General features: G+C 37.3%; 1 long non-coding RNA gene across 1 annotated transcript; it reads left to right on the top strand.

Moving 5' to 3' along the window:
* The first annotated feature begins 6,653 nt into the window (after positions 1-6,653).
* On the top strand, positions 6,654-14,954 carry LOC309648508. The gene is made up of 2 exons (XR_014256691.1): positions 6,654-10,707; positions 10,749-14,954. It is a non-coding gene; the product is annotated as an uncharacterized lncRNA (long non-coding RNA).
* The last annotated feature ends 9,172 nt before the right edge of the window (positions 14,955-24,126 follow it).

Genomic DNA, 24,126 nt, shown 5'->3' with positions numbered 1-24,126 from the left:
TGCTTTGAGAGAGATAAAAACTTCTATCTTATATAAAACACTATTTTTTTGGAGAGGGGAATCTCATTAGACCGGCCAAAGCAATGTCCTAACTGATGCATAAATTATGTTCTCAAAGTACAACTGAGACACTGAAAGGGAAACTGTAATGTGTGGATTGGAAGATAAGAGAAGGGCTCTGGCTTCAGTGGGGCTACTAACTTGCTAGGTGACTTGAGCAAGTCAGACCCCTTCTTAGAGTCTCAACTTCTCCATCTAAAAATGCAGCCCCTACCAAGATGAACAGCCAGTGAATAAGTTGAGAACATGCCAAACACAACAAAAAAGAAAAAGAATAGGCAAAATCAAGCCCTGCCATAGGCGAACAAATCTTTGGAAAACATTGAAAATGAAAAACAAGTCATGTATATTATAGGGGCAACTCTATGCCCTTTCTTTTTTCTTTTTTCTCTTTTTTTCTTTTTTGCCTTGGTGTTACTCTCTTAGACATTTGTGTTTTTAAATAAATCTTACAGATTCAGTGCCAAAATCCCACCTGCCTCCTGCTGAGAAGTCATAATGCCATGATTATGACACCAGGCTCTGTTTCCATGGGGATGATTGTGTCAGTGTAATTCCTGCATTATGACTTCTGGGTATGTTTGAAAAGATGGGTGAAGGCAATGAAAAAATCTTTGAATATGCACATTTGTTGTTATTCTGATAACCCACAGCCACAGGAATGATGATCCTGAAAATAGAGAGGAGGAACCAGACAGACGCCCACTAAAGGATGACATCATTTTCCTGACTGCTGAAAAGGCCACTTAACCCCTCAGCCCTTCTTCCTTGAAGTTTTTGGTCTGCTTTACTTTTAATTTTTTCTGTAAGTTTTTAATATAATAATTTGCATGAGGCAGCTGTAAGGCTTTTATGTGCTCCATCTCATTGCCTAAATCATCTGGGTGGGGATTGCATTAAGCTCATCCTGAATAATGGCTTCTATTATTTAAATCCATTATTTAAATTCAATTTTGCCAAGAAGCTATCACTCCTACTCCATCTGCAAATATGGAAACTTAAATGTAGAGGTTCCTCCTGAAATTTTCCATAGAGAGGAAAAAAATATCCATTTAAATTCATGCTTTGAACACTGCAAATTCCTTGAGCAAACAACTTTAAACAACCTGTTTCTTTTTAATATCAAAAAAATTTTTTTTAATTTGCTGATTATAAAAGTAATTCATTTACTGTAAAAAAAAATCAAACACTGAAGAATCTAAAGTAAAAAGCAGTGTCTACTCAAAATTGCTATGTTCCACAGAAACATTGTTTTATGTTCATATTTTTTCTAGATTTTTAAATATAAAGAAATATCAATATTTATGAAAATTGAATCATACAATATTGTAGCAGACTGCATTTTCCAAAGAGGACCACATCAATATCCCCATCCTGCATGCACTTCTGCAAGTATCCTTTCTCCCTTCAATCCATTCTTTCATGAGAAAAGGTTATTTCTCCACTCCCTGGAATCTGAGAAGGCCTTTGGACAGCTTCAGTCAATAGAATATGGCTGTCATAATGTTATGCTCGTTCTGTGCATAGCCCTTAAATGGCCTGGCAACTTCCATTTCCTACTTCTTGGAAGCTGGCCACCATGTAAGAAGTAGGACTCTCCTGAGACCATCATGCTCTTCAGGAAGCCCAAGAAGGCCTGGAAGACGAGATTCCATGTTGAGAGGTGAGGAAACCAAAGTTCACCAAGGCACCAGACAGGCAAATGAAGAAGTCATCTTGAAAGTGAATCCTTCCATCCCAGCTGACCCAGCTGATATATCTTGTGGGGGGTGTCAAGGACAAACCATCCAGCTGAGCCCTTCTTGATTCCTGATCTACAAAATCAGATGCAGAGTGAAATCATTGCTTTTTTTAATGATCACCAAGAAATTTTTAATGAAATGGGAAAATACTAATTATGGGACATTAAGTGAAAAAACTGAAGTCCAAAACTATAAATACAAGATATTAGCTACACCTTTGCTTGTCTCACTTAGCTCACTGCAGCAGCCACCTAAATGGGCTCCCTCAACCAGACATGACCCCTTTCAATCCATTCTCTGTATTGTAACCAGAGAGGACTTCCTAAATTAAAATGGTTATATTAAACTCCAAAGTTCTGGGGTTGTTTGTAACATAGCAACAGATAACCAAAACATATTCTTCGAATATTTTTTGTTAAAACAAATTAAATGGACCTCATCTCTTTTAAGGTTTCTCATATTATATGCATTTATCGTACTTTAATTAACTCATCCTTGATAGATGTACTTTTAGACTGTTTTCCTTTTTATTATCATAAATAATGCTAAGGTGAATATTTATTTACATATGCACCTATCTGATTATTTTCAAGGGTGAATGTTTGTAAGTCATATTACTGGGCCAAAAGATAATTCAAAATTCCATTTTGATATCTTCAGCCTGATTGTATTTCAGGGATATACAAAGTTATTCCCACACAAGGGTTATACGAGAATTTCTCTTTTTTCCACACTTTCATCATCTCTGGACCTTATCAACATTTATAATCTTAGCCAATCTGCTAATGTATACATAGTTTCACTTTTATTGGCCATTTCTTATATTTTGTAAATTGCTTGTTCATAAAGTATGTTTATTTCAGAGTTATTTTAAAGCTTAGTTTTTTATGTAAATAAATTTATATACAGAAGATATTACTGTTCACCAATATTTCCATTACTCTTCCTCTTCCAGAGGAGCATAGGAAAAACAGATTTCCCTAATTAAGTGAACTTATGTATGTCTATGTACCTTGATTTGGATGGAAAAAAAAAAGAAAAGGGACAGGACATGCATAAAATCCAGGAGAATATCTTTAAATGCTGTTGCACAATTCTCCATTAACTTCTTTCCCCTACTGCACCAATCATGAAAATACAGGTTGATAGGAAGAGTCCATAAGAGCTAAATGACCTGGGAGTCTAAACCAATGTGTTGAGAAAATTGCTCTGGAGAGTCTTCCAGACCCTCAGAGTTTTTGTGAGCAAGAAATAAATGTTTTTCAAATTGATGCACTGAGAGTTAAATTGTTTACTACTGAAGAATAACCTAACTTATCTGACTCATGTTCAATACAATACACACCTGATTATATACATGCTTTCCAAATGCAGGGTTTGTTGTTTGGTTTGTTTGTTTGTTGCTTGGCTCCACCCCTACCTACACATTTATCAACACACACAACATGGGTCACATTGGGAGAAGGATTTTAAAATCTGGTATGAATCCTTCCATATTTTTCCTTCATGCTCACAATACTATAACAAATATACACATACGCATACACAGGAATGTATGTAAACTGGGATTTTAGTCTTTGTTTTTTAAAAAAAAGAAAGTGGACTATTATATACCCTTTTCTGTATCTTGCATTTCTTACTCAATAAGTGGTAAAGTCCCCTACTATAGCTCTCATTCACTCATTTCACCAATTGCTCAACAGAATGGAGTATGAATGCCATAGAACGTATTCAACCATTCCCCTCTTGACCGGCATGCACTTTAATCCAGCATTGTGCTGTTAGAAACAATGCTGCAATAACACTTTAGTGCCCATGTCCATTAATAGGTCTGCTTTTATTTCTATTGGCATGCTTGGGAGAAGCCCGGTAAGGTTAAATGATATATGTGTTTTTATTTTTAATAAATACTGCTAGGTTACTTCTGCCAAAGGCTATAAGACTGCACATTTCCACCAGGAGCAGGAAAGCATCATTTTCTTTAAATCCCCGCAAGTATTAGGTGTGTAGCTTTTTCTAAAGAATGTAAACTCATAGCTCTTTAAATTTGCATTTTCCTGGCTACCAGTGAATTTTAGCATCTTTTTATGTATCTGTGACATTTAAATTTGCTCCTCTATGACTTTTCCTTAGCTGATATTTTAACTACTATATTTTTCTTGTCAGTTTGAAGAAGTACTTAGAATAATATGGACAACTTACCCCTTATCTGTCATTTGTATTACATGATTTTTTCCCACTCCATTTTGTCCATTCATTTAATTGCTTCAATAGCCATACAAAGGTTATTATAATGTTTTATAACATCTAAGTTTCTGGTTTTAGTTGAGACGTTCTCCTTGACCCCTAAGTTGCAGAAGTTTTTTGCAGGAGTATTGTGTTTTTTGTTTTTCGTTTTGAATACTTGAGCATTTAAGTCATGAGGAACCTATTTTACTTTTTTTTTCTTTTTTTGATTTTAAAAGTTAAGGTATTATTTATATAAAATAAAATACACATTTTAAGTGTGCAGTTTGATGAATCATGGTAATTGTATATGACAAAGTAATCACAATCAAGATATAGAACAATTCCATCATCATAAAATTTTTCTTATGCCACCTTATATCTCCAACCCCAGCTCCAGGCAACCACTGATCTGCTCTCTGTTACTATAGTTTTGCCTTTTTCTAGAACTTTTCATAAATGGAATCATCCACTATAGACTTTTGTGTTTGACTTCTTTCACTTAGCATAATGTTTTTGAGATTCATCCATGATGTTGAGTGCATTAATCTTTTGTTACTTCTCATTGCAGTATAGAATTCCACAGTATAGATAAACCACAATTTGTTTATCCACTCACTGGTTTTTGCCTATTATACATTGTCCTGCAATACATTTGTATACATGGTTTTGTGGATATAAATTTTTCTTTCTCTTGGGTAAATATCTAGGAGTGGAACTTCTGGGTCACATGGTAAGTGTATGGTTACAGTTAAATGTACTACCTGACTGTTTTCCAAAGTGACTATACAATTTTGCATTTCAGCCAGCAATGTGTGAGACTTACAGTTGTTCTATATCCTCACCAACACTTGGTATTATCAATACTTTTCAGTTCAGCCATTCTAATAGGCATGTCATTATGGTTTTTAATTGGTTCTTCTCTGATGACTACTGACGTTGAGAATATTTTCATATGCTTATTGGGCATTCATATATCTTCATTTGTAAAATATCCATTTACAAATTTGGTCCTTGTTTTAGAAAGACCTTCTGCCCAGTTTTTACTGGGATGTTTGACTTCTTAAGAGTTCTTTATATATTCTAAATACAAGTCCTTGTCTGATGTATGTTTTGAGAAAAAAAAAATTCTCCCAATTTATGACTTGCATTTTTATTTCTTAACCGTGTTTCTTAAAATCCCAAAGATTTTAATCTGAATGAAGTCCATTTTATAATTTGTTTGCACTTATATTTTATGCTGACTGTATCCTGTTTAAGAAATCTTAATGTAATCAAAGTCACAAAGATTTTTCTCCTATGTTTTCTTCCAGAAGTATTATTATTTTAGTTCTTACATTTAGGTCTATGATCCATTTTTAATTAACTTTTTCTAGTGTTAGGTAAAGGTGTAAGTTCATTTCTTGTATATGAATAGATAGTTATTCTAGCACCATTTGTTGAAAACTTTCTTGGCACTTGATTGACCATTTAAGTGTGGGTCTACTTCTGAACTCTATTTTGTTCCACTGGTCTCTATGACTATCCTTATGCCAATTTCCATTGCTACAGATTTATAGTAAATTTTGAAATCAGGTAGTGTACGTCTTACAAATTGATTTTTCTTTTTCAAAATTGTTTTAAGTATTCTATGTCCATTGCCTTTCTATATAAATTTTTCAATTTGCTTGTTATATTTCTTCAAAAATCCTACTGGTTTTCATCTTCTCAGACCCTGGAGCATTCCAGATCACAGCCCCGACTGAGGGATGTGGATACTGAGGAGGTCCAGAGTAGATAGAGTAACTGTAATCTGTTCCTTAACAGATTTGCTTTCTTGCCTGAAACAACTAACATATAGGACAAAATAAGAAAGTTTCTCAAGACATTGAACATCAACCAAAAAAGGACAGTGGTCTCTGAAAGATGAAGAACAGATGAGGTGAGCCCTACAATTGCTCTAACTATGGCCTAGAGAGAGTTCTCCGGCAGCAGCACAGGGCAGGACAACCCAGGTGGAGCATAGCAGTCTCCCTAAGTTGAAGAGAGGAGCTGGGATCCAGAGGGGCTAAGGCAGCTAGAATTAGCAGAGCAGAGTGTTGAAGAGGAGAGAGCGAGCTGCAAGGAAAGAGAACTCCAGAGATCTATGAGAGTCCCAATACTCTTCAACACACGTGTGTGAGAAAACTATCAAAAGGATTAGAAGGGAAAGTCCTTGAGGAGTACAAAGGGCCAACATAATACCTGTTCACATGATCTGGAGTGAAAAATCCTCATAAGTATAGGAACTGGTAGAATACTAAAGAGAGTTTACCTCAGTAGTGGAGAAATTTTTACCCTAATCTGAACACTGCTCTGTTCCCTGTTAACCAAGCTTAAGGTAAGACCCAAAAGGATCCAATTGTTTCCAAACAACTTAACTGCATCCGAAAATGAAGCTCAAATATATTTAAGCAAGTACACATTAAAGAATAACGGGGGCTTCCCTGGTGGCACAGTGGTTGAGAATCTGCCTGCCAACGCAGGGGACACGGGTTCGAGCCCTGGTCTGGGAAGATCCCACATGCCGTGGAGCAACTGGGCCTGTGAACCACAAATACTGAGCCTGCACGTCTGGAGCCTGTGCTCCGCAACAAGAGAGGCCCGCGCACCGCAATGAAGAGTGGCCCCCGCTCGCCGCAACTAGAGAAAGCCCTCGCACAGAAATGAAGACCCAACACAACCAAAAATAAATAAATAAATTAATTAATTTAAAAAAAAAGAATAACGTACACAAGGAAAATTTCACAAAGCCTAAAATACATTCAAAAATTAAGAAGCATGCAAAGAAGTAGAAAAAAATGCAAGCCATAATGAGGAAAAAAGTCAATCAAACTGACCCAGAAATGACATAGATGATAGAGTTAGGAGGCAAGGATATTAAAATAGTCATTATAACTGCATTCCATATGTTTAAGCTAGAGGAAGATTGAGCACAATAAGTAAGGACATGAAAAATATTTTAGAACAGCAAAAAATCAAAATGGTTTTTCTTTTATCAATTCTCTTTCTGTTCTTCATGGATAATATTTATCATTCTATCATCATATTCACTTACATTTTCTTCTTTCATATCCATTTGGATTGTAAGTCCATCCAGTGAATTTCTAATTTCCAAAATTGTATTTTTTATTTCTAGAATTTCTATTTGTTTTCTTTTTACTGTTTTTATTTCCTTTGCAGAGATTTCCTTTTCTATGCTGAAATATTTTCATTAATTGAAAATACGTTTTCTTTTACTTCATTGAGGATAGTTGTAATAGTCATTTAAATAACCTTGTCTATTAATTGTAGCAGCTGATTAATCTTGGGGGGTCATACCTGATTGACTTGTCTCCTCTTGAGAATACATTCCATTTTCTTAGTTCTTTGTATGTTAGATAATTTGGGATTATATCCTGGACATTATGAATGTTAAGTTGTGAACATTCTGGATTCTGTTATTTTTCTCTTATGAGTGTTTTTAGCAGAGAACGTTCTTGCCTGGTTTAAACTTCAAACTCTGTCTTTAAGCAGCAGCTCTAGTCTCAACTCAGACCTTTTGTCTTTAGGTGAGCTGCTTTGAGTCTTCTGCACATGCATAGTTTGAGAGTCATAATGTGGATTCACACTCCCCCTCCAACTCTCTCCAGCATTCACAGTATTCCAGCTTCAATTTGCTGTTTCCCCTAAAGCTGCTGTGGGCACTGCCATGTGGACTCACAGAGAGGAACTTGCTAAGCTTCTTGTGCCCCTCCACCAAGTGAGCATGCACCTCCCACTAGAGTCTATCTGCTTCTCTTCACTATCCCATACTTTCAGGTAATCACTTTTTGTATTGTGTCCAGGTTTTATCATTGTTTTCTGCAGTGAGGGGCAGGGGCAGGCAGGTTGTGCAGTGTGGCCTTAGTTCATCATAACTGGAACCCTGGGAGAGTTCAGGAAGGACTTATTTTTGGATGTGGTGTCAGATCAGAGTCAATTTAGCTGGATGGCTAATTGTCCTAGTGCATTTATTAAATAACCCATATTTTCCCATAGAAGTACCCATTTTTGTCATATGTAAAATTCTCAAGCATTGGCACACTTATTTTGAAGTCTCTGTTCTATATCCCTGATCTGTCTATTCCCATGCAACTATCACATTGATTTAAATACAGTGACTTAAACCTTAAAAAGCAAATTCTCCATCACGGTTATTCTTTATGATTTTCTAGATTATTCTTAGGCATTATTCTGTAATACATATTCTAAGATTATTCATTTAGATTTTAAAAAGTATTTGTATTACTAATTGCAATTTCATCAGGTTTATATAATCAGTTGGGGAGAACTGCTGCTAACCATAAGTCTTCCTATTCAAGAAACATGTTTCTTGGGGAGACCTTTCTTTTATCAGTGAGATTTTATAATTATCTTCAAATAGGTCCTGTGCCTTTCTTTTAAATTTATTCTAAACACTGCATAATTTGTCATTTATAACCAACGTCATATAACAATGTCATTTATAACTAACATTTCTATGTGCTGATTTCTAGAGTAATGTAATTCATTGTTATATAGTACTATTTATATCCAGCCAGATTCTGATACCTTCTTAAAAAGCAACTTTAAAAACCCTCAAAAACACAACCTTTTGATTTTCTATGTTTATAGATGCCTTTAGCAAAAGTAATGTTGTTCTTTTTTCCCCCATTGTTTATGCCAGTTTTGTTTCATGCTTTATATTGTTGCAGTTTTAGAGACTCAATACTAAATACTAGCCATAGTAGGTATCCCCTATCTATTGTCAGACCATATGAAATCAGTTTGTTTGCTATTTAGTTCATTTTTGCTGCTGTTATTATTGAACCTTGATTTATAGTCATGATTCAAGTAGTTTCCTTTTGTTGCTATTTTATTCACAATTTTAATAGCTACTGAATTTTTTCAAATATCTTTTCTGTATCTATTGCTATAATATGGCTATCTCATTTACTGTATTATTATAATGGATTACATTGATAGATTAGCATATTGACCTTGCATTCTTGGAATAAATCATACTCAGAGTTATTATTGTCTTGATTTTAAAATGGCCCCCAAAGTTAACAAAAAGAGTTCAGCAATGGTTCTATATTCATAAGCAAAATTGGTTGATAGTACATTTTATGAGAATTATCAAAATTAAATGTTAAGATTATCCTGGTTTCATAAAGTAATGTGGGAGGTCTGGATTTTCCATGCCCTGAAATATCAAAATACATTGGAATAATCTATTCTGTAAAGGTCAAACTCATCTTGACAGTGGTGCCCTTAACAATGATAGAACTCAAATAAATTTCTAGTTTTTTCTAAGATCATTAGTTTATTCAAGTTTTACAATTCCTGAGTAATCTCCAGTGATATCTATTTTGCTAGGAATAATCTATTTCCTTTAGGCCTTAAACCTGGATGTCACCGTTGCATGCAGTATTCTTCTGTAATTTTTAAATGGTTATAGCCCCTTGCTCATTCCAAATCTTGTCTATTTTTGCTCTCTCTCTCTCTCTCTCTCTCATCTTAATTAGGCTTGCAAATGTTTCTACTTTATTGTTTTTTTCCAAAGAAACAAATTTCTGGATTTATTTACCTTTCTCTTTTTCTGTTTCATTATTTCAACATTTATCTCTATTAATTCCCTTTCCTTAGTTACTTAGTTTATTTGGTTACTTCTTCTAACTTTATATGATGAGTATTTTGTTTCTTTAATAGTTTTATCTTTCTTCTTTAAAAATTAAGACATTCAAAGCTCTAGATTTTGGACAGTTCTGCTGTGCTGGGTCATTTTACTTTGTTGGTGATTTCTTTTAAATTTCTTCTCAAATTCAAGTGTTTCCTAAAGACCTGTTTCTTAATTTGCAGGTAATTAAGATTGTTTAAAAACCCTTTCATTATTGACTTCCAGTTTTATTGGATTATAATCAGAAAGTATAGTCAGAAATTTTAAGGGTTTTTTCATGACCAAGTCCAATTTTTAAACATGTGCATGAACATTTAAAACCTTGTTTTGTATCTGAAAGACGTAAAAGTTCTATATACAGTTATCAAATCAAGTTTGAGTGCAATCCAATTCTACTATATCATTTCTTTTTAACAATTTTTTTCTTAAAGGGAGAGTAAAGCCAACTGAAAGAGCACCCAGTGGCCAAAGTTGGAACAATTTGAGCAACAAGATAAACAAAATTGTACTGAGTCATAACCTAAAATGTAAGTTTCCATGAGTCCATTATGATATAAATAAATGATTGAGTAAATAAGTAATTAGGAGAGAATAGATAACTCTCCAGTGCAGAATTCCAAATAAGTTATTTGGCAACTCTACTTTCAAGGACATGGAGCAGACCTTCCACTTCTTAAGTGTGGGCTGTGCATAGTGACTTTCTTCCACAAAGTACAGTACAGAAAGAGGAGGGGGAAAGTAACCTTATGGTGGAGAAACATGAAAAACACTACTTCATCCAGGTGATTAAGGTTAACATCTACATGATAAGTCACTCTCATACTACGTCCCCTTGATATGATGTAACAAGAATGGCATTTTACCTCTGTGGTATTTCTCCAAAAGAAAACACTACAGTCTACTCAAGAGAAAAGAAATCAGGCTAAATCCCACTTGAGTGACACCCCACAAAATATTTGACTAGTAATCAAAACTGTCAAGGTTGAGATGTCAGCAAAAATTCAGAATAAGGACATGCCAAGGTCCTCCCTCCATAAAAGCAATGAAAAAACTGGCAAAACTGGTCAGAAAAAAACAGCAAAAACATTAAATCTCAGTGAGAGCAGCAAGCTTTGTGGCATTATAACCTAACATTCCCCACTCCTCAGCACTGTGGAGGCCTTGAAAAATAATAGCTTGCATTCCTAATACTGTACAAGAGGGAGCAAAATGAGGCTGGAGCTCTCTCTCAAAGCCTCATCACCAAAAGGGGGCCATTATATGACCGATCTGATGGTTCCCTAGAAGACCTCACTCAAAAGGTTTTATTTGACTTCACTCAGATTAGTCCAGTGCTAAAAGGTTGTCCTTGGAAGGCATTTGTCAAATGTTTTAAAACCTTGGTTGCCTGAGGCAGTGAATAACAGTTGGGGCAAACAATAGACTAACCAAAAAGCTTGAAATAAAAAGCTGAGGAATAAGGTGTCTATAGGGGCTGAAAGGTCATGCACATGCATAAAGATACACACATGTTCAGGAAAGATCTGAGACTTGAGGAAAATCCCAAGTTCTCACCTCTGACTGGCTTTGAGGCTTTGTGTAAGCATCAAGTTAAGACGGTGGCAGAGCTGTAAATCACCTGACTGAGTGTTGAAGATATTCCCAAACATGCACACAGAGCCCCTTGGCAAATACCAATAGACTTATTGGTTCCAGGCATTTAAGGCAATTTCTGTCCAATAATTAGCTTATCACTAAGAGACTTCAGTGTCCACATATGACAAATATATAGATTTTAGAGACCTATTTCAGAAAAGTCACTAAACAAACAAGAAAAACTACAAAAAACAGCAGTAGCCAAACCTGGGTAGTGTAGAGAATCTGATTTTCAGAGTTGTCATATATATTATTTGAAATGTCTAGTTTTCAACAACAAAAAAGATATGGGACATGTCAAAAAAAAAAATCCATACCCAGGAATCCAGTGAAAATTTTCCCTTAGGAAGCCTAAACGTCGAACTTATTATACTAAAATTTTAAATCAGCTATTTAAGTATTCCACAGAGGTAAAGGAAACTATGTCTAAAGAACAAAAGGGATCAGGCAAACAATCTGTCACCAAATATAGCGTAAAAAAATAAAAAGATAGAATTTATAAAAAGGAATCAAACAGGAAAGCTGGAGTTAAAAGTATAACTGAAATGAGTAATTTACTATATGGGCTCGATGTAAGATATAACGCAGAGATAAGCAGGCAGAAGAAGAATCAGTGTACTTGAACATTCAATTCAGATTAATTGAAATAATTCAGATCAATTGAAATTTTTCAGTCAGAGGAATAAGAAGAAAAAAGAATGAAGAAAAGTGAACAGATTCTCAGACCTCTAAGGGTCTTTGTGACATCAGCAAGCATACTGGGAGTCCCACAAACCTAATGGGAAGCTAGAGTGAGAGAAAAGGGCAGAAAGAATATTTGAAGAAATAATGGGTGGAAACTTCCATAATTTGATAAAAGAAATAAATCTACACATCCATGAAGCTCAGTGAACTTCAAGTAAGTTAAACTCAAAGAGATCCATATCTAGATATCATAATCAGTCAAAAGCTAAAGACAAAGAGAGAATATTTAAAAATCAAGAGAGAAGTGACTCTTCATGAACATGAACAAGGGATCCTCAATAAGGCTAATAGCTGATTTCTCGTCTTTTGGCTGAAGCCAAAAGGCAATGTTATGACTACTGAAAGTGCTAAAAGAAAACAAACAAACAAACCTGTCAACCAAGAATTCTATATCCAACAAAATTATCCTTCAAAAAATAAAGGGGAATTTTAGGAAATCCTTCAGGCTGAAATGAAAGAACAAGTAACTTGAATTTCATGAAGAAATAAGGCCAGTAAACTACATAGTTAAATATCAATGACATTTTAAATTTATTTTTTTGTTTGTTTCTTCCTTTTTTCCTCTCTGATTTAAATTTTTTAAATTAATTGTGCTGATGGTTGCACAACACTTTGGATACAGTGAAAAATATTGAATTGTATACTTCAAATGGGTGAACTACATGGTAAGTGAATTATATCTTAGTAAAGCTGTTACCAAAAAATAATAAACAACTGTCTAAGCTAAGACATGTGATGACAATATAATATGGTACCCTGGTTGGGATCCTGGAAGAGAAAAAGGACATTAGGTAAAAACTAAGGAAATATGGATAAAGTATGTACTTAGTTAATAATACAATATCAATATTGGTCAATTAATTGTGACAAATATACCATAATATTCTAAGATGTTAATAATAGGAAAAACTTCATATGGGGTATGTAGGAACTCTCTGTACTATTGTCCCAATTTTTCATTTATCTAAAACTATTCTATAGTTATATTTAATTTAATTTATTTTTTATTGAAGTATTGTTGATTTACAATACTGTGTTAGCTTCAGGTGTACAGCAAAGTGATTCATTTACATATTTTTTTCAGATTATTTTCCATTATAGGTTATTATAGGATACTGAATATTTTTCCCTGTGTTATAGAGTAAATCCTTGTTGCTTATCTATTTTTTGTATAGTAGTTTGAATCTGTTAATCTCATACTCCTAATATTCACCCCCCCCGACCCTTTTACCCTTTGGTAACCATAAGTTTGTTTTCTATATCTGTGAGACAGTTTATGCTCTGTATCTAGATTCATTTGTATTATTTTTTTAGATTCCACATATAAGTGATATCATATAATATTTGTCTTTCTCTGTCTGACTTACTTCACTTAGTATGATATTCTCTAGGTCTATCCATGTTGCTGCAAATGGCAATATTTCATTCTTTTTTATGGTTGAGTAATAGTCCACTTTGTATATATAGTGTATGCCTTAAACCAATCATCTGGTAATGAGCATTTGTGTTGTTTCCATGTCTTGGCTATTGTAAATAGTGCTGACATAAACTATTTGTATCTTTTTGAATTAGAATATTTCTCTTTTCCAGATATATGCCTAAGACTGGGATTGCTGGATCATATTGTACCTCAATCATCAGTTTCTAAGAACTATTCATACTGTTTCCCATAGTGACTGCACCAATTTACATTCCCACCAAGAGTGTAGAAGAGTCCCCTTTTCTCCACACTCTCTCCAGCATTTATCATTTGTAGACTTTTTGATGATGGCCATTCTGAACAGTGTGAAGTGATACCTCATTGTGGTTTTGATTTGCATATCTCTAATAATTAGCAATGTTGAGCATCTTTTCATGTGCCTGTTGACCATCTGTATGTCTTCTTAGGAGAAATGTTTATTTAGGTATTCTGCTAATTTTTTGATTGGGTAGTTTGTTTTTTGATATTGAGCTGTATGAGCTGTTTGTAAATTTTGGAAATTAACCCCTTGTCAGTCACATAGTTTGCAAATATGTTCTCCCATTCTGTAGGTTCTTTTTGTTTCGTTGATGGTTTCTTTTGCTGTGCAAAAGCTTTTAAGTTTGATTAGTTCTCACTTGTTTATTTTTTGCTTTTATTTCTTTTACCTTGGGAGACTGATCTAAGAAGATATTGCTATAACTTATGTCTGAAAATGTTTTAATGGTGTCATATCTTACATTTGGACATCTAGACAGAAAAAAAAAAAACACCTTGAGTTTATTTTTGTGCATGGTGTGAGGGAGTGTTCTAACTTCATTGATTTACATGAGTCTGTCCAGCATTCCCAACACCATTTACTAAAGAGACTGTCTTTTCTCCATTGTATATGCCTCCTTTGTCAAAAATTAATTGACCATAGATGGGTGGGTTTATTTCTGGGCTCTCTATTCTGTTCCAGTGATCTATATGTCTGCTTTTGTGCCAATACCAAACTGTTTTGATTCCTGTAGCTTTGTAGTATTGTCTGAAGTCTGGGAGGTTTATGCCTCCAGTTTTGTTCCTTTTCCTCAGGGTTGCTTTGGCAATTCTGGGCCTGTTGTGTTTCTGTGTAAATTTTAGGATTATTTGTTCTATTTCTGTGGAAAATGTCATGGGTGATTTGATAAGCATTGCATTAAATCTGTAGACTCCTTTGGGTAGTACAGCCATTTTAACAATATTAATTCTTCCAATCCAAGAGCATGGGATATCTTTTCATTTCTTTGAATGATCTTCAATTTACTTTATCAATGTTTTATAATTTTCAGGTTTATTCCTAGTTATTTATTTTTTTGATGTGATTTTAAATGGGATTTTTTTTACCTTCTGATATTTCATTGTTAGTGTAGAAATACAACAGATTTCTGTATATTAATCTTGTATCCTGCTACCTTGCTGAATTTATTTATTAGTTCTAAAAGTATTTTTGTGGAGGAGACTTTTGGGTTTTCTATATAGTGTATGATGTCATCTGCATATAGTGACAATTTTACCTCTTCCCTTCCAATCTGGATACCTTTTATTTCTTTTTCTTGTCTGATTGTTGTGGCTAGGACTTCTATACTATTCGAATAGAGGTGGTGAGTGGGGACACCTTGTCTTGTTCCAGAATTTAGTGGGAAGGCTTTCAGCTTTTCACCATTGAGTATTATGGGTTTGTCAAAAATGGCTTCTGTTATGTTCGGATATGTTCCCTCTATACCACTTTGGTGAGAGTTTTTAATCATGAATGCATGTTGAGTTTTATCAAATGCTTTTTCTGTATCTATTGAGATAATCATGTGGTTTCTGTCTTTTCTTTTGTTAATGTGGTGTATCATCACATTGATTGATTGGCATACATTGAACCATCCTTGCAACCCTAGATTGAATCCAACTTGATAATGGTGTATGATCCTTTTTATGTGTTGTTGGATTTGGTTTGCTAATATTTTGTTGAGGATTCTGAATCTATAGTCATCAAAGATATTGGCCTGTAATTCTTTTTGTAATGTCTTCGGTTTTGGTATCAGATTGATGGTGGCTTTCTAGAAACACTTTGGAAGTTTTCCCTCCTCTTCAATCTTTTGGAATAGTTTGAGAAGGATAGGTAGGAGTTCTTCTTTGTATGTTTGGTAGAATTCCCTACTGAATTCATCCAGTCCTGTACTTTTGTTTGCAGGAAGTTTTTTGTTTGTTTGTTTGTTTGTTTTTATTTACAGAATCTATTTCACTTCTAGTGATTGGTCTGTTCAAATTAACTCTTTCTTCTTGATTCAGTTTTGGCAGGCTTTATGTTTCTAGCAACTTGTCTATTTCTTCTAGGTTGTCCAGTTTGTTGGCATATAACTGTTCATAGTATTCTCTTATGATTTTTTTTAAAATTTCTGCAGTCTCTGTTGTTATTTCTTCTCTTTCATTTCTTATTTTGTTAATTTGGGTCCTCTCTCTTTTCTTCTTGGTGAGTCTGGCTAAAGGTTTGTCAATTTTGTTTATCCTTTCAAAATACTAGCTCTTAGCTTTACTGATCTATCATTTTTTATCTCCATTTTATCTCCTCTCTGATATTTATTATTTCCTTCCTTTTGCTGACTTTGGGTTTTGTTGGTTCTTCTTTTTCTAATTCTTTTAGGTGGTAGGTTAGGTTGTTTATTTGAGATTTTTCTTGTTTCTTGAGGAAGACCTGTATCTCTATGAAATTCCCTCTCAGAACTTCTTTTGCTGCATCCCATTGATGTTGTAAGGCTGTGTTTTCATTGCCATTTGTCGTGAGATGTTTTCAGATTTCCTTTTTGATTTTATTGTTGACTCACTGGTTTTTTAGTAGCATATTGTTTAGTCTCCATGTGATAATTTTTTTCCACATTTTTCTTTCTGTGGTTGATGTTTAGTTATATACCACTGTGGTCAGAATGCTTGAAATCTTTGAATGTTTCAAATAATTTCTATCCTCTTAAATTTGTGGAGGCTTATTTTGTGTCCTAGTATGTGGTCTATCCTAGAGAATGTTCCATGTGTGTTTGAAAAGAATGTGTATTCTGGGTTTTTTGGATGTAGTATCCTGTAGATATCAACTAAGTTCAACTGTTCTATTGTGTCATTTAGGACCTCTGTTGCTTTATTGATTTTCTGTCTGGAAGATCTTTCCATTGATGTCACTGGGGTGTTAAAGTCTCTGATAATCTTTTTGAATAGAATATCCTATGTTGCAGGTTTTCTCCTTTCAGGACTTTGAATATATCATGCCTTTCCTTTTTGTCTGCAAAGTTTCTGTAGAGAAATCAGCTGACAGCTTTATGGGGGGTTCCCCTGTAACTGACTTTTTTTTCTCTTGCTGCCTTTAGAATCCTCTCTTTATTTTTAACTTTTGCCATTTTAGTTATGATATGTCTTGGTGTGAGTCTGTTTGGGTTCATATTGTTTGGGACCCTGTGTGCTTCCTATACCTGTATATCTGTTTCCTTCTTTAAGTTTGGGAAGTTTTCAGCCATTGTTTCTTCAAATACATTTTTGATCCCATTTTCTTCTCCTTCTGGAACCCCTATTATGCATAGGTTGGCATACTTTATATTATCCCATAGATCTTGTATGTCACTTTCTTTTTTTTTTTTCATTTGTCTTTCTTCCTGCTGTTCTGATTGGGTGGTTTTCGTTATTCTGTCCTCTGCAGCACTTATTCATTGTTCTGTATTATTTAGTCTACTATTCATTGCTTTTAGATCAGATTGTTTGTTTGTTTTAAACGAACTTTTTAAAAATTTTTAAATTTTTTAAAATTTTTGGCTGTGTTGGGTCTTTGTTGCTGCGTGTGGGCTTTCTCTAGTTGCAGTGAGCAGGGGCTACTCTATGTTGTGGTGTGTGGGCTTCTCATTGCAGTGGCTTCTCTTGTTGCAGAGCACAGGCTCTAGGCACACAGGCTTCAGTAGCTGTGGCATGCAGGCTCTAGAGTGCAGGCCCAGTAGTTGTGGCGCACAGGCTTAGTTGCTCCACGGCATGTGGAATCTTCCCGGGCCAGGGATCAAACCCGTGTCTCCTGCATTGGCAGGTGGATTCTTAACCACTGCACCACCAGGGAAGCCCTAGATAAGTTTTTATCTCAACAATTGAGTTGTCTAATTTTGATTGATTCCTCTTTATAGTTTCTAGTTCCTTGTTACAGTGATCTGCATTTCTATCAATTGGGAGTAGTTCCTCTGCTTTTTCATTTCACTTAAATTTCTCTGTCTTCATGAATTTAGGAGAAACAATTATCTACTGTGGTCCCTTTTTTTATTTTTGGCTGCATTGGGTCTTCGTTGCTGCATGTGGGCTTTCTCCAGTTGCAGCAAGTGGGCTTCTCATTGCAGTGGCTTCTCTTTGTTGCAGAGCATGGGCTCTAGGCATGCTGGCTTCAGTAGTTGTGGCTCGTGGGCTAAGTAATTGTGGCTCGCAGGTTCTAGAGCACAGGTTCAGTAGTCGTAGCACATGGGCTTAGTTGCTCCACGGCATATGGGATCTTTCCAGACCAGGCCTCGAACCCGTGTCCCCTGCGTTGAGAGGTGGATTCTTAACCACAGCACTGCCAGGGAAGTCCCTCTACTGTGGTCTGAAAAGGCTGTTTTTAGGTAGGAGCATCACTGTGTAGACTATATGGGTCCAATATTTTTGGTGTGAGGGCTGAGTTTGGTATGGATGCCTGCCATGTATTGTGCCGGCCATTATCCCCTTGATAGGGGGTGTGATTGTTGTTGTGGTGACCGGAGCCTGCACTGGATGCTGGGCAGGGCCTCCCCTTTTCTCTGTGGCTGTCACAACCCTGTTGGGGGCAGGGTCTGCTCCCCATTTGTTGGAGTAGAAGCCCTGAGGGTTGGGTTCAATAAGGTTCTGTTGCCCTTAAGTGTGTGCCCTCTCACCAAGGAGGTGAGTGCTGAAGCAAGTGAGACCTGTGTAGTTACAGCAAACCTACGTGCCACCCATGCAGGCATCTGCGGTTCTGCACAGAAGCAGCCCAAGTTTGCAGGCCTTTCTCCTTTGTGTTCATCCCAGATCTAGTGCTAGGCTGTCTCTGGGGGCCAGGGCGTTGTGGCTGCAGGAACTGAGGTGGTTGTGCTGCAGCCTGGAACATATGCTGCCTCTATGGTAGGTCTCTGCCAGGACCTGTTGGCCCCAGATCCAGCTACAGGCTGCAGTGTAAGAAGGGCAGAACTGGAGCACTCCCTCTGGGAAAGAACCACTGCATACTCCTACCCAGGAGATACCCACTGGAGACACGGGATTCTGTGATGCTGCCCACCACCTGATGTGCACACCAACAAAGTCCTCTGCTGCTGGACACACCCCCAAACCCTCCCCCATTATGGGAGCACTGATAATGGGCTCCAATGTCAGCTCCACCTCCACAATGTGCATCTCAGAAAGCCCACCACTGCTAGAGCCACTCACCACCATAAGCACGCTGACAGTTGGGTTCCTATGATGGACCCATACCCAGCCCTGCATGCGTGAACAATTCTTAGGCCTGGACTATGCTCTAGGCTGTCTCTGCACAGTTAGACTGAGTCCTCTCCCAGGGTCCGTCTGCTGAAGCCCGAGTTTCAGTGCCTAGCTGCTGCTGGTACTAGCAGCCCCACTGGGAGTGCATTTCAGGCTGGGAAGTGCGGGAGGTGGTAGCTGTCAGAGCAGGTCTCTCAGCCCTGATTGCTAGCAAGCCAGCAGGCACGCACTCCTCATGAGCAGAGTTCAGGCCCCTCCAGTCCCTCTATCTGTCCCAGTGGACCTCCCAGAAGGCAAGGAGGGCTCCAGGGCAAGGGGCCACCCATGTAGACCTTTCCTCTTTCACAGGTCCCTCCCAGGGGCACCAGTCCCATTCTGATGCCTTTTTTTCCCCTTCCTCCTACCCAGTTATGTGGGGATCTTTCTTGCAGCTTTGGTTATATAAGAGATCTTCTGCCAGTTTTCAGTTGGTTTCCTGTGAGAATTGTTCCACATGTAGATATATTTTTGATGTGTTTGTGGAGAGAGGCGAGCTCCACATCCTCCTACTCTGCCATCTTTATCTTCTGCCCAGTTATAGCTTATTTTAAAAATCATCTGTGCAACTCTGAGACAGGTGATTGAGGTGTCCACTTTAATTACATTTTTACTGATTCTCCCTTACTTCACATATTTAGTTGCTATTATTTTTGGCACACACATACTTGATTTATCATTGCATAATATTCCCTATTTATCATGTTTAGTGCTTTTACCCTTCAATCCCACTTTAATTTCAACAGGGCCATTTTTGTGGGCCCATGACACATGTAGTTTCTACGTGACCACAGTAAGTGGGACCTTTGATAGACTCTCACTTATCACCTATACTCCCTCTTCACAGTCTGTTTCATAATCACCTCCTTCACCTGCCTCCTTTTTGCATTATCTGCATCTCCATCTCCCAGCTCATAAATTTGCTGAGTATTTATTAGAATTTCCCCTACAATACTCCTGTTTGAAGAATGTTTGCTTTTGTTCTCTCTTATATAACAATGTCAGTCTATCCATATCCATTTACAGGTATTCTTTTGTTCACCTCATTTTCTGGTTTTCCCCAACTGAAGTTCTCTATTCTTTTTTCATGGTCAGTCATTTCCTTAGTATATTTTTAGCTGGAGCATGTGGGTTATAAACTCCAACTTCTTGCATATGAAGAAATATTTTTAGATCCATCTTTAAGTATTCACTACTTCAGAAGTCACAGGAATCTTGAGGTTTATGAACAATTTAAGAAGTTATTAATGGAGAGATAATGATTCAAACTGTCTCTCTATCTCTTGGTTTCTGCAGAAGGGTAGGAAGACCTATTTCCTATCTGGGAAAGGCAGTCTTCTCTTCCATGAAAGACTTAGAAGTCAACACATGTGGGGGCTGAAATTGGAGATTGCTGGAATTTACCATCCTGGAGCAGCCAGAAGGTATTTGATACAATTGTTAGTGTAATCAGCACAACTGAAAGGACAGCTTGGATTACTGTAGAGGGAGTGTTTAAGACAAATAGAGCAGAGTTGCCCCCCCACCCTCGCTGGCTAGGAGAAGGGAGCCAAGCTCACCCAGGTGATAAGAGTAGGTAGTTCTTTTTCTGCTCTCATTTCGGAGACCTCACCAAGCAAGATTTGGTTTTCCAAATAGCCTTCTTTGTAGAAAGAAGCCAGGTCTCAATAAAAATGAATTCTTTTTCTGGTACCAGTCAGATTTATTTTGATAAATAAATGTGTTGCTCCAAGGGCCTGATTCCAAGTAAAGATGGGAAAGGCAGGGGAAGGGGTAAAAAGGAGCCAGGGAGACGTTTTCATGTCTGTCTCCATGTTACCTGAGGTTATTTGGGAGAAGGTACCACTTTCAGTTTTCCAGAGAGAATGACCAGTACTTATAGGTTTAATATAGCCAGAGAAAGATAAATAGACCAACTTTGGACCCCTGACAAGCTTAACTGAAGATTTTGCCCCAGGACAAAGTGGGTGAGTTACTTCCATATTTCCTCTCTACATATTGATGTGCATTCTCTCAGCTTTTTGAGACAACATTCTAGGACCACTGGTCTGGGCACAATGCCTCATGGTAATTATTAATACAATTACATTTTTTCAGATCTCAAGGAAGAACCCTAGTGTATATTTTTAATTATAAGGTAAACTCAGCATTTGACCCTATATATATGAAACATCTTGGCCAAAGTCAGATGGGTGAGTCCTAGGACCAAGTGGGAGCATTCATATAGTCTTACATGAGGCACTTCTTATCCTCAAATCTGCTCTCACCTTGTCATTTGAATACACAACATCTGTGCCATTGTTCTCAATTGCACTCTCTGATGGGAAGCTGTATGACTTGATATCTTACACATTATAGATGTTTCATTAGGATTATCATTTAAAATAAGGAAAAAAGGCTCACTCCAGGGTGCCATATATTAAACATTTTATCTCTTCTCTTTGAAACAATCAGAGCTAAATGTTTTTACAGATAATCCCAGGTCTCATTAAAGGGGAGTAAATTCTCACTCTTATGAACACTTTTCAGATTCCTCAATAACCTAGTTTATTAACATTTCCCTCTTCTCTTTTCCCATTTTCACATTTCCCCTAATTCCCTCACCTTTCGAAATTCAGCTGGAGCATCTCTGTCTTGTGTACCCTTGGCTGCATTCCCCTGACTTTGCTTCCAGAAATAATTTCTGTGGGTTATTTACTTAATGCCACCCACCCACACAGTCACACTCAAAACACGAAAGTTTGCCTGTAATGGGCTGTCAGTAGTTGATAGCTTTATGTAACTTTCATGCTTTGCATTGTGTTTTGGAGAGGGAAATAATCAATGAAGCTAGTCGCTGTTGCCCTTGCTTTACCTTCAGGTATTATTATTGTTATTGAGAAACAGCTGAGTCTGCAGTTGGACAGCCTCTGATGCCTCATGAGTGAAGGAGTCCATAGCACTTCCCATCTATCCCCTCCACCTCTGGGATGGACTGGGGTCATTCTAGATCCAGAACATTAGTTCTCCCTCTCTACATGGGAGACTTCAACTTCATGCTCAGTTGAGTAAGTTTCTTTAGTGTAGCAGAAGCCTCTCAGGTCATCCTCTAGCCTCCAGGCTGAGCCAATCCTAATCCCATCCTCAGGAATATGGATCGGGATTGTGTAGCAAGATCCCCAGCATGTAAAATCACGCTTTGCTGGTGGCCCCATCTTCCACCAGGTGACCTGGAGAAAAGAGGAAGCAAAGACCTGGAATGCGGAAGATGTGCAGAGACGAGCCACAATGAAGGCAAAGAGAGGATCCTCCTTGGTGGCATCCATGTCCTTGGTTCCATTCTTTTCTGAAACCCAGCTGCATCATAGATCTGTGAGCTACCCTGATATCCTTATAATCAATTCCCCTCAGAAATCTGCTTTTTCCCCTTGAACAGCTCCAGTAGGCTTCTGATCCAACCAATCGGGTCCTTACTAATAAACATATCTAAGTGTTAAAGAATCCTTCTTCTTGTCTTTTTAAAGAATTCTTCTTCTTCTCCTCTCCTTTTACATTTTCCCATGTAACTGCTGGCTTTTGCCTTCATGGTTTTGCTAAGTATGTACTTGTACACTTGTGTGTTGTGTGTGGATCTGCGTGCGTCCTTATGGACAAAAGATACATTTATCCTATTCATGAATAAGTGCAACAAAAGGCATTTCAGAACCTCCCTTTGAAACAGGAGGGAAAAGGACATTTAAAAGAATGACATAACCATTGAGGATACGACAAAAACTGGTTGGACCTGTTTAGGTCCAAGATGGTGGAAGATTCAACTTCCAGTAGACTTTAAGCCACATTGTACGCTTATTGTAATACATTAGCATATGCTAAATGACACACCCACCGGCACCATGACAATTCTGAGGCCCAAAATTGGGCGGTGGCCCGATATCTGGAAATCCCTGCCCTTTCCCCAAAATAGTTGGAATAACCTTCCCACTCATTAGTCTATGAAATTACTCACCCCTATAAAAACTAACCACTCCATATTTTGGGATCTCTCTCCTTCTGAGATGGCCCACACTCTGTCTGTGGAGTGTGTTTCTCCCAGGGCCTCTCTTGCCTTTTGAGATGGACCACACTCTGCCTATGGAATGTGTGTCTCTCTAAATAAATCCACTTCTTACCTATCACTTTGCCTCTTGCTGAATTCCTTCTGTGCTGAGACATAAAGAACCCGAGCTTCATTAAGTCCTCAGACCAGGTGTGTAATCTCAAATAAAAGATAGTGGGTTCGAGTCCCAGCCCGTGGGTTCAAGTCCCAATTTGGGTTTTGACTGGTTCAAATCCCATCTGAGGTGTGCGGTTTCACCTTGGTGGGCCACCTGCACCCCCTTATCAGGGGCAGTCACTTTTCGGCACCAGTCTATGTGGAAATGCAGAGCAGGTGTCAAGGAATCTTTAATTTTTTTTCACAATAAATAAGAAATATGAATTTTTAGGTGAAATCTCTTGGTTTTGAAATGTTGACTCAATATGTGTTTAAATATGCAATAGACCAACCAAAAGAAACCCCACAAAACAGTCTGTGGGCTGCTTGAGATCTCTACAGCAGATCCTTGCTATTCAGAGTGGTCTGAAAACCAGCAGCACTGGCATCCCTTAGGAACTTACTCAGAATGCAGAATCCCAGGCCCACCCCAGGCCTGATGAATCAGAATCTGCATCTTAACAAGGTCTCCAGGTCATCTGTCTGCACATTAAAGACTAAGAAATCCTGGTTTAATTCACTTGTTCATAAACTGGGCTTCATTTTGAAATTACCTGAGCAGCTTTAAAAAGTACAGATATCTGGGTCCCACTCTCAGAGATTCTGTTTTAATTAGTTTGGAATGCAGCCTGGGCATTTTTTTTCAGCTCCCCAGTTGATTTTAACATGCTGCAAATGTCAAGAGTTGCTGGTCTACCACAAGACCCCCCATTTCCTATTGCCTCCCAGATAACACACCTAGCAGTACACTCAGACCTTATCTGCCTTGGCCTCTGAGTTGGCGACCCCTGGTCTGGAGTCT

Source organism: Balaenoptera physalus, assembly GCF_965194825.1.
Source record: "Balaenoptera physalus genome assembly, chromosome: 19".
Classification (NCBI taxonomy): domain Eukaryota; kingdom Metazoa; phylum Chordata; class Mammalia; order Artiodactyla; family Balaenopteridae; genus Balaenoptera; species Balaenoptera physalus.
The sequence above is the reverse complement of the archived record's forward strand: the minus strand, read 5'-3'. Positions and strand labels throughout refer to the sequence as shown.